The 10733-nt window shown below is 37.5% G+C and overlaps 1 long non-coding RNA gene across 2 annotated transcripts in view; it reads left to right on the forward strand.

The window, feature by feature from the left end:
* Positions 1–10733, forward strand: part of LOC140600265 (uncharacterized) — a 90063-nt gene that overhangs the window by 75391 nt on the left and 3939 nt on the right. For both annotated transcript variants that reach the window (XR_012003485.1, XR_012003484.1), the window contains 2 exons: positions 1612–1737; positions 9699–9920. This is a non-coding gene — a long non-coding RNA (uncharacterized lncRNA). The remainder of the gene's footprint in view (positions 1–1611; positions 1738–9698; positions 9921–10733) is intronic.

The raw sequence follows: 10733 nt of genomic DNA on the forward strand, positions 1-10733 counted from the left end.
GGGAGGGCAAAACACACATAAATAAAAAATTATATAATTATATGAGGATGGTCATGCACTGGTATGAGTATTAAATAGATAAATAAACAGTTAATGCTAAGGGAGGTCAGAGGAGAGAGAAATCACTGGCCAAGAAATCATCATAGAGGAACTGGCATTTGAGTTGGTAGATGGAGGTATGGGATCTAGGAGAGAGGGAGGAGGAATGATAACATTCTAGGTGGGGGGGCAATGGCTTAATTAGAGGCAGAGAGATAGGAATATATACCACATGTTCATGGTACCATAAGAAGATCATTTTGGCTAGAAGAAAGGATTCATTGAAGGAAATACTGATTTGAAAATTATACAGTTGACTGTGGAAGAATTGAGTTACAGGCTGAATGACAGGGAGGTTAGAGGAATTCATATATATATTTTTAAAGGTTTGTTTATTTATTTGAGAGAGACAGAGAATAGGGGGAGGAGCAGAGGGAGAAAATCTTCAAGCCGATTTCTCGCTGAGCATGGAGCCCAATGTGGGTCTGGATTCCATAACCCATGAGATCATGACCTGAATAGAAACCAAGAGTTGAATGCTCAACTGGCAGAGCCACCCAGGCACCCCAGGAATTCAGATTTCATGTAAAACTTTGTCTTTGTTTCTGAAGTTTGGTCCTATTTACTGCTGAATGTAGGTGTCCATAAACCACAGAACTAAACTTTCCACTTGAGAGATACTCTCTGTGTTTTTTTACACCTAAGTGGCTCTAATGTAGAAGACTACTGGTCATTGACATTCTTTTTTTTTTTTTTTTTGACATTCTTTTTTTTATGGAGATTATATGAGGACACATTAAAGAAAAGTCCAGTCTACATGTATTTCTGTGGCTTTTATATTCAGTCTTTGCTTAGCTTTCATGAAGTGCAAAGAATCTGCGGCCTAATTGGTCAGCTGGTGTACTGGCTCACCCTGAAAAGTAAATATTGTGTATCTGCAAGTGGTAAGTCAGTATGTGTAATCTAGCTGCCTAGTCACGCCTGCCCCAAACCCTGTTGAAAACTTTGACCAAGGGCTATAAAACTGTCAAGAGCTGGGGCCTAAATTTGCTTCCTCACCAAATAGCTTGTTACTGAAGCTATTGGGAATACAATAGGGCATGCATTTGACTTGCTGGGATCCCTTGTTTGTTACAGAAGCAGCTGGCAGAGCTAAATAGCTTTGTATTACATCATTCTTCATTTCTTGGTTTTTATTTATCCTCTACTTCGATTTATTTGACATCAAAACTTGCCCTACCCTCTTCTAAGTACATTCATAGAATAAAAAGGATTATCTTGATATCAATGCTATAACTTCAAAATGAAATCTTCAGATTGGCACTTAAAAAACAAAACAAAACAAAACAAAAAAACAGAAATTTATTTGGGTCTTTGAGCAGATGTTTAAAATTTTCACCTTTTTCCAACATGATCAAGGGCTGCTGTGAGACTTCCCCATTGCTATTTTGTGACATTCACATAATCACTTATTTCCTATTTTCTTTGCATAATTTCATAACAGAATGTTTGAAACATCTCTTGGGAAAGGGATTACTGTTGAAAGCACTTTTTTTTTTTTTTTTTGAACAGGAAGTGGATGATGTTTGCTGAAGCTACATGGTGACTTTTGGAATGGCCTGCTAGATTTAGAAAGAGTGATGGAGAGAATGCCATTGATGTGTGAACAGTTACTTCTGTTAAAGTAAAGAAGCCCAGGTGTGTCTGTAGCTTTTTGTACAGCTAATTGAATGAGCTTTCACTCAACAGAAGAAAACATGTCAAATCTTGAGTAATTAAAAAAAAAAGCACCTGAGGACATTATTAAGTTGCAACTGATATTCAACAGCTCTACATTAATCTCTAAGAAGCAAACAAAGGAGTTATTTCCTCTTTTTATCCATTGTTCAACTTTGTGCGATTGATTTTTTTCAGTCCACAGAAATGTTTACTGCACTATAAAGATTTTTTTTTTAATGCTTATATATTTAACAGTGTCCTTTAAATACTTGGTCTGTAGGGGGTAGAGCTCAGTGATCCAAAGAATCACACAAGGAGCACCTTAAGTGACTGCCTTTGGCTAAAGTCATGATCTTAGAATCCTCTTTGCTCAGCAGGGAGTCTCCTCTCTCTCTCTCAAATAAGAAATAAAATCTTTTTTTTAAAGAAAAATTCACAAAAGAGCTGTATGTTGTAGAAATCTTAATTGTTTAATGCCTTACTTACTCCATTTAGATCCTTAGTGAATCTAGATTAATTTTTACAGCTACCTTAGACATCCCTTTTAAATGAAAATGAAAGGAACTTTTCATTTCTTCTCTATTTATCTTGGCTACAGATGTGGAAGAGTCATCTACTGACCCATGGTGTGATTTTAATGGTACTAAGAATTCTTTATTTCCCAAATTAACTCTCATAAATAGTACATTTTTATTGAGGTATAATTGACATATAGCATTATATTGGTTTTAGGTAGATAGCATCATAATTTGATGCTTGTATATATTACAAAATGATCATAAGAAGTGTAGTTAACATCTGTCACCATACACAGTTACAGAATTTTTTCTCTTATGGTGGGAACTTTTAAGATCTATTCCCTTAATAACCTTCAAATATATAATAATTTTATTAGTAATATTCCTTTAACAGGCACCAAAGAACTTGATGCAATTTGCTTATCCATGGTATCTGCTACTCTCATCCCTGGTAGACAGGGTTTTTGGCTTTACTAACAAAATTTTTTAAAAAGAAGCACAGAAAATATGAATGGTCACACAGAATTAGCCACTGATCAGTAATCAGGCCTTGGAGTCAAATTGACCTGAGTTATAGACCTTGCTCTACCACTTTCTACTTGTGTGACCTCTGTTTCTCACTTCTCTGAGGCTCAGTCTCCTCCTCTTTCAAGTGGGATGTAAATGCCCATATCATAAAATGAGGTAATATTTGTAAAGCACATCAAATGTCTAGCATAGCAGGAGGCCACAGTGTATGGCGTATAATAGGCACTTAGTGCTCTCATCATTACTATTTAAATCATCTAGGTATTTAAAAAAATGCCTTTCTTGGAAAAGGCTAACACAGATTTGCTGACACTAAGCTCTGCCTTGAAGATGTTTAAAGGCATGTCTTAGATTTTCACCTGAGGCACCAACCTAAATCTCATTTTAGGAGATTAATGTGAACTGCTCAACACCTGAATCCTTGTTTCTGAATCTCACTTTAAATGTTTGAATCCAAACTGTTCCAGCAGCTTTTGCCTCTTTCATCTACTTATTTGACGTCTGGCACCTCTTGCCTCTGCCATTGTGTTAGTCAAAGTCTGGACTTTTCCCCTGGTACTCTATTTCCAGAAAGTTTGGCTTTGTTATACCACCTCATCTATCCAGGCCTGACTCTCTGGCCTGAGTTCTGTTTTTTGGCTTTGTGTTACCAGGTCAACATTGATGGACCTATCCCATGGGCTCCATATAGGACACTAAGATGTTAAAGTTCTCAGTTAATGGGACTGGTGGACTTTATATCAAAATACTACTGAACAAGCACTCATATGGATGATTCTAGTAACCCACTCCCAGATTTTGGCCTCAGCCTCCAGCCTCTAGTTTTTTTTTTTTTTTCAGCCTCTAGTTTTAGTTTAATGTCTGTTATTATCTAGCATTTTTCCAAGTCTCCTATGGCTTCCTGAGTTTGCTTTGAATTTTTAAAAAAGAACTTCTTAATCTGACATGAAACTCATTATAAAAAAGGTAATAAGTTGCAGATACAGAAAAGTATAGAGAGAAGAACACAATGTTCTTTCAGCCTTGTCCCAGAAATAACTACAGTTAGAATTTGGCATGCTTTTTTCTTCCAAAACATATATTTGTGATTGCAATAGTATCTCCTATATTTTCCACTTTACACTATATCATAAACATCCCCCACTCTATATACTTCTCTTGATAAACATTTTAATCACTGAATAATATTCTACTATATAGATATGCCATAGTTTTAACTTAACAATTCCCCCATTATTGTGCATTTAAATGCTTTTAATTTTTTTTTTTTTTTTACCTTTTTCTTAAAGAGTAAAGGAATAGTGTTCTTTCTTTCTGTCATCCTTGGATAAGAAGTAAACAACTAGGCTGAAACAATTGTGGATATTTACATATTCATTGAATGAATAAATAGGTATTGAAAAGGTGACTTGCCCTCATTAAAAGTAAATAAATGGAAATGTGGAACTACTTAAGGATTCTACTTATCCCTGAACAAAAGAAGTACACTAAAGAAAAGGGATGTAAAAAGAAAAAGAAAAAGAAAAAGGGACGTAGAATTTTGAGGGGGAGGTTAAGGAAAAGTTTCCTGCACTTAATGCCTGCCTTCCCACCCGGGTTAGTGATATGCATTTTAAAGAGCAAGGTGGAGGGAAAACAAGAAGGAAGGCTTCACCACATTAAATGAAAAGCAAACAATATGCATATCAGCATCCTAAGATATACCACTCTGCTAGGAAAAACCAAGACGAAAGAATTATTAGACACAACAGTTCAAAGCACACTGCACCTATCAAAATGTCCAAATGTCCATCATCTTGTATAGAAATGTACCATTCTAAGAGAAAGAGGAATCAAAGTCACTCAGGAGCAAGAGCTTCCTTTGTCTCCTTCATCTGGTCAACTCTTCCACCTGAAAGGCATTTAGCTTCATGCTAAAGATTGCCTAGAAGGACAAAAGGGAGGTCTCTTTCATTGTCAAGGACAGTACACCTTGCCTATGACACTCAAAAGAGGTTAAAATGGGTCAAAGCAATTGCTGGGCTTATGTAAGGGCATGTGAAGCTAAGTTAAAGTCACACACAAAAAAATCTTGATCTCAAAGAATATAGTTTTAACCTAGAGTAAGTATGGAAAGGAAGGTACTAACATGTAATACTGATTTATTCCAAAGAAAACTTAAGGTGAGAGGGTATCTAAGAGGATTAGTTAATAGGTAGTCTGGGAATGGTCTTTGCCATTCCAAACGTCTGCCTACACCGTGTATTAGAAAGATAAATGTGAATCACTAAATTCTACTCCTAAAACCAGTATTACACTATATGTTAACTAAGTAGAATTTAAATAAAAATTTGAAGAAAAAAAAAGATAAGTGTAATTTGGGGCAAAGCAAGAAAAAGTGACTTAAAATGATGTAAAATATGCAAGTGGTGGTAATTTCATGCAGCTATTACATTTTTAAGAATTATGTTTTCTGGATACACTTTAGGAAATATGTGTAGCATTTAGTGAGATGACAGATACATGGCTGGGGGTGGGCATATTTAAACGGTAGTCATTACTTTTGTACAATTTCTTAGATTCCTTAAAAGGAAAGCTTAGAAACCCGTCTGAGAAGAGCTGATCTAGAGAGAAGTAGCATGGCAAATTCAAGTCAGCCTGCCTGAGTTTATGGCCTGGCTCTGCTTTGTACAGATCACATGACAAGTAACCTTACTGTGCAATTCTGTTTCCACTTGTGCAAAAGGGGATAACAGGGATGCCTAGGTGTCTCAGTCTAAGTGTCTGACTCTTGGTTTTGCTCAGGTAATGATCTTAGAGTTGTGGCTCCATTCCTGCACTAGGCATGAGTCTGCTTGGGATTTTCTCTCTTCCTATACCTCTGCCCCTTCCCCTGCTCATGCTGTCTCTTTCTGTCTCTCGGAAAAAAAAAAGGGGGAACAACAGGTCATAGGAGTACTAAAAGGGTTAAAGGAGACACTACATCCAGGAGACATGAAAACATGTCTGTTTTGTACATGTCAGTTTTGAACAGAAACTGACACGTCAGTTTTGAAAACATGTCAGTTTTGTACACAAAAACTGTACACAAATGTTTATAGTGGCATTATATATAATAATCAAAAAGTGGAAACAAGCGGAAAGTCCATCAACTGAAGAATGGATAAACAAAATGAGGTGTAGGCACAGGATGGAATATTATTTGGACATAAAAAGAATGGAAAACTGACAAATGCTACAACATGGATGAATCTTGAAAAATTATATAATTCCATTCATATTAACTGTCCAGAATAGGAAAATTCATAGAGATATATAAAGTAGCTTAGTGATCATTTAGAGCTGGGGGATGGGGTAAAGGAGAGGATAGGAAGATAATAGGGAAAGGATGTAAGGTTTCTATTTGAGCAGGTGAAAATGTAAAATTGACTGTGATGATGGTTGCACATATCTGTGAATATACTAAAAGCCATTAAATTGTATACTTTAAACAGATGACTTGTATGATCAGTGAATTATATCAGTAAAGCTGTTAAAAATAAAAAAAAAGAAATGAAGAAACAAAAAAGAGAGAAGGAATACAGAGAAAAATAAGTGAAGCTCTAACTGAAGAATTAGAGCTAAAATATAAATCTGACAGAAAATTATTCTGGTGCTTGGGTGGCTCAGTTGACTCAGCATCTGACTCTTATTTTGGCTCAGGTCATGATCTCAGGATCATGGGATTGAGCACTGTGTTGGGTTCTACACTAAACATGGAGATTCTGTCTCTCCCTATCTCTCTGTGCACCCCTGCCCCACTAGCACACACACTCTTTCTCTCCAAGAAGAAGAAGAAGAAAAAGAAGAAGAAGAAGAAGAAGAAGAAGAAGAAGGAGGAGGAGGAGGAGGAGGAGGAGGAGGAGGAGGAGGAGGAGGAAGAGGAGGAGGAGGAGGAGGAGGAGGAAGAAAAAGAAAAGAAAATCATTCTCTGCTCCAGTGGAACACTTCCGTTCCTAAAGAATATACTCATTTGCTAGCTTCCTCATTTAGGCAAAAACTGCTAGCTAGTGTCCAAACCCATTTTCTTATCTTCCTGGACACACAGCTAGACTCTATTTCCCAGCCTTCCAAAGGAAGGTGAGCATTGTGATGGAAGCCACTTCCAGGCCTGCCCCATAAAAAGTTCTCACTTTCCATCTGTCATTGATCCATCTTTCGATGTAAATGAGCACAGGGCCTTGGAAACCTTCTGAAGATGATAGAGCCCCAAAATGAAAGAAGTATAGATTTCTGAATCTTTGCTTGAAAACAATTGCCTGCCTATCAGATTATGGGAGCCAGAAACCTAGGCTCATTCCTGACATGTCCTTCTCTCTCACTGTCCATATCCAAGCCATCATTGAATTCTTTATTTTGTCTCCTATGTGGATTGAATTTGTTCACTTCTCTTCATGTTCTCCACTAACACTTGATTCAAGTGAACACATCTTTTCTTGGGCTGCTGGAATAACTTTCTAATCTGTATCCATTTTGGCCCTCTGCCAGTCTATCAAAACTTATTTTTCTTCTACTACTTACTCTGGTACTGAATGCTGTAGGACACATTGTGTTGTGGTAGTATCCTTGCCTTGAACCTTTGTACACGTTGTCAACACAGAGGGTTGTAGGAATATTTCTAGAAACAGACAGGAACTGAAATTAACCATATATAGAAGTGACTATGAATTGTTTAGCTATATCTCACCAAACTCAAACTAAATATACCCTCCTAACTTAATTTTCCCAGGCTGGATTCCCAAAAATGCTTGTGACCACTCCAATGCCATCCAACATGAAGAGAAATATGATGTGATGAAAGGGGGGGAGGCATTAAGCAGAAAGAGCAGTCCTAATCAAGTCAGCTAAAGTATATCACTTTTGCAAATTTTACAATAATATGACCATGTGAACACATTGCTAGGGTCCCTTTAGGACCTCGGAAGAGACTGGTGCATGGGAAGGGTCTTGAGATATAATTTCATTAGCTTCTCTGAAAATTGACCTTTGAAGGGCAACTAGTTTTATACAAACTGGACTTGTGATGTGCTTTGAAATCACATAGGTTCATGGTGTTAACTATATAATACCATTTTACATGATATCTTATGTGTCTTTGCATCTAATTGCATTTTGGGTATGGTTGTTGCTTAATTTGTGAGGTGATACTTGGAGGAGAAGAAAACTAGAGTAGAAGAAGAGAAAGGTTAAGAAAGGAAAAAAAGATGGAGAACCAACAGGAAAAAGTCAAGGAAGAAGTTCATGTGATTTGAAGCCATCAGGCCAGGTACACGTTCTTCAGGTGTCAGACTCATCACACAATGCGCTGACCTTGGTCAGCCGATTTTCATGCCTCCCCTAATTCCCTGCAGCCACCTGAGTTTACTGGGGCGGCAGTGGAAATTTCTAGCTCACTGAAAGCATCCTACATCAAGCCTCTGTCTCTCTTCCCATCTGCCTGAGGGCTTTCTCCAGTGCTAGGGAGCACCCTCTTCCGCAGGCAGTTATAAATGGGTGTGGTGTTAGTGTCCTTGGGGGCAACCCTCACAACAGAGTTGGAAGTTGTAGATAAATGGCCCAGTTTAGGCAGCTTCTGGTGGGATGCTTTTGAGGTGAGTTCCACAAGATTTCTCAGAGGCTCCCTAGAGGAAATGCCTACCAGTTGCCATAGAAGTGATCTACTCATTAACTCACTCATTTATTTGCATCTCTCCTCTCCCTGACTCATTTCCCCCCCACTTCCTTGCCTGTTCTTTCTGAGTTAACCCCTCAAACTATCCACACTCAATTCTTGTGTCAGGGTCTGCTTTTGGGGCAACACACACTAGGACACCTGGTTTAAGTCACAGGCAAGTAATTTACCACTTAAAGAAATGTAATCTAAATATTAAAATACAAAAATGTGGAATACAGTTTTTAAAGGAAATAATTTGAAGATACTAAGGAAACTCAACAAAATTATTTGTGTTATATGCATCTCTTTAAAAATAATGCTGTGATTCTGCAGAAACTAATTTCATCTCTATGGGAAGATAAAAAAGAACTGAATTACTGCATTCAGGTCTTTAAAATTCTCTTGCGTTTGTATTCCAACTCTGGCTTATTAAAGGGGTCTGTGCTCCGTTAAAGTACACATGCGCTTACAATATAAACAGCTTAACTAGACATCTGTGTTGACTACATATAAGAGGCAGTTAACTTTTTGCCTTGTTTCTGTTCAACGATCTTGATATTTTAGTCTGCTGGCCAGATGAAACAAGATTGGTTTTTTGGTACCAGATGTGTCACAGTTTGGGTTTGTATTCTGCAGGTGCTCCCCCCAGCTGGGAGGATGGAAATGTGCCATCTTTCTGAGATGATGATTCAGGATAGAAATATAAGTCTGTTAAAAATAATTCGACATATTAATGGAAGGTTTTGTCCCTTGTGGGCTTCTTATGCATACCATATGAGCAGACCAGCAGCTGTTCTGTATTTTAAAAGAAGAGTTAGAAAGTTAGAAGCATACACGGCTATTCAAAACATAAGCAACTGCTTGGAGTCATGGAAACAGGATTCAACAATAAACTTCTATTTGTGAAGCTTCCCCAAAAATAATAATCCCACTGGGCTGTTTTCAGGTGGTCTTAGGATACTGAACAATCTTTCTATTTCCATTATTTGGATTCACTAAAACATCTCCCTTGTAGAGGCAAAGTGGTAGAGATGACTAACTATATTTATTAGATGTGGGGATTGGTTTCCAGCTGATTTCTACCCTTCAATATCTATATTTTAAAATTACAATTCAAAAACCCTACTTTTTTACCATTTTTTACTTAAACATACTGTGAAAGAACTGAAAGCCCCACTGAGGCCCGAGTTGTTAATAAAACGAGGCATTTTATCTTATTCCAGGTGATGATGTTCATTGTTTGTTCCTTCAAAAAATCACCTAATGAATATGTCAAGGAATGGCAGTAATCTTTACATTAGCTCCTTACTTTACACTAATCCTATGGAAGGAAGGACCCTGTAAGCTTTTTGGCCCAGCTTCTGAACCAGGAGAGTGTTAGCTTCGATCCCTCTTCACCATGGTTGTTCTCAAAATTCCCCCACGCAGACAGCTACATCTGGATCGTAAGTAATAGACTTTATCTTTTGGGAATTGCTGTCCTCTCCAGTATAGTAAGGTTCACATGATTGGTTCTTGACTTTGAATTTCTAGAGTTTAGGAGCATTTTGTGTAACATGATGACTTTTGCCTCTCTGGAGTTTTTAAAGAGAACAATCAGCTAAAGTTTAAGAAAATAAATCAGAATCAGGTTGGTATCTGTGTTATTTCAACACAATTGCATCTAGCAGCAGTGGTGACAACTGGTCATGGCAATCAGCAAAGCTGGTTCACAATCTGGGGTGGACTATTTGCAGGAAAGAAGGGGTTTGCTTGTTGGTGTTGAAATGGCCAACAAAAAGAGCTTAATCTAAGTCAGAAGACCTGTATTCTAGGCACAGCATTGTTGCTCAACAAACTATGACTTTGAGCAAGTCTTAAAAATAAGATGCCCTGACTAGGTGGTGTCTAAATTTAGAATCCTGTTGTTATTATTATTAATAATAATAAGTGCACATAATAAGAAATTTTATGTTTAGAGGGGGTAGAGATTGCAAGTTGTTAAAGAAACTAGTTAAGAGGGAAATTTGGCAGTTGAAGGGAACTTATTCTTTTTGGGGGCTGTCTTAACAACCAAGAGGCCTTTCATAATCACTGTCAGAATGTAATTGTCCAGTTAGAGAGCATGGACTTCTCCAAGGGCAGGTATGGTAAAAGAACGATGAAATGACGGAAATGACTAGTTGTGGCCTCATTACTGAAACTTACTAAGAATGTACTTATTTCCTTGGAAGCATGTTTGGAAGCATGTTTGGAAGTAAGGGAACCCATGGCTGCAC

This window comes from Canis lupus, chromosome 11 (genome assembly GCF_048164855.1).
Source record: "Canis lupus baileyi chromosome 11, mCanLup2.hap1, whole genome shotgun sequence".
NCBI classification, from domain to species: Eukaryota; Metazoa; Chordata; class Mammalia; order Carnivora; family Canidae; genus Canis; species Canis lupus.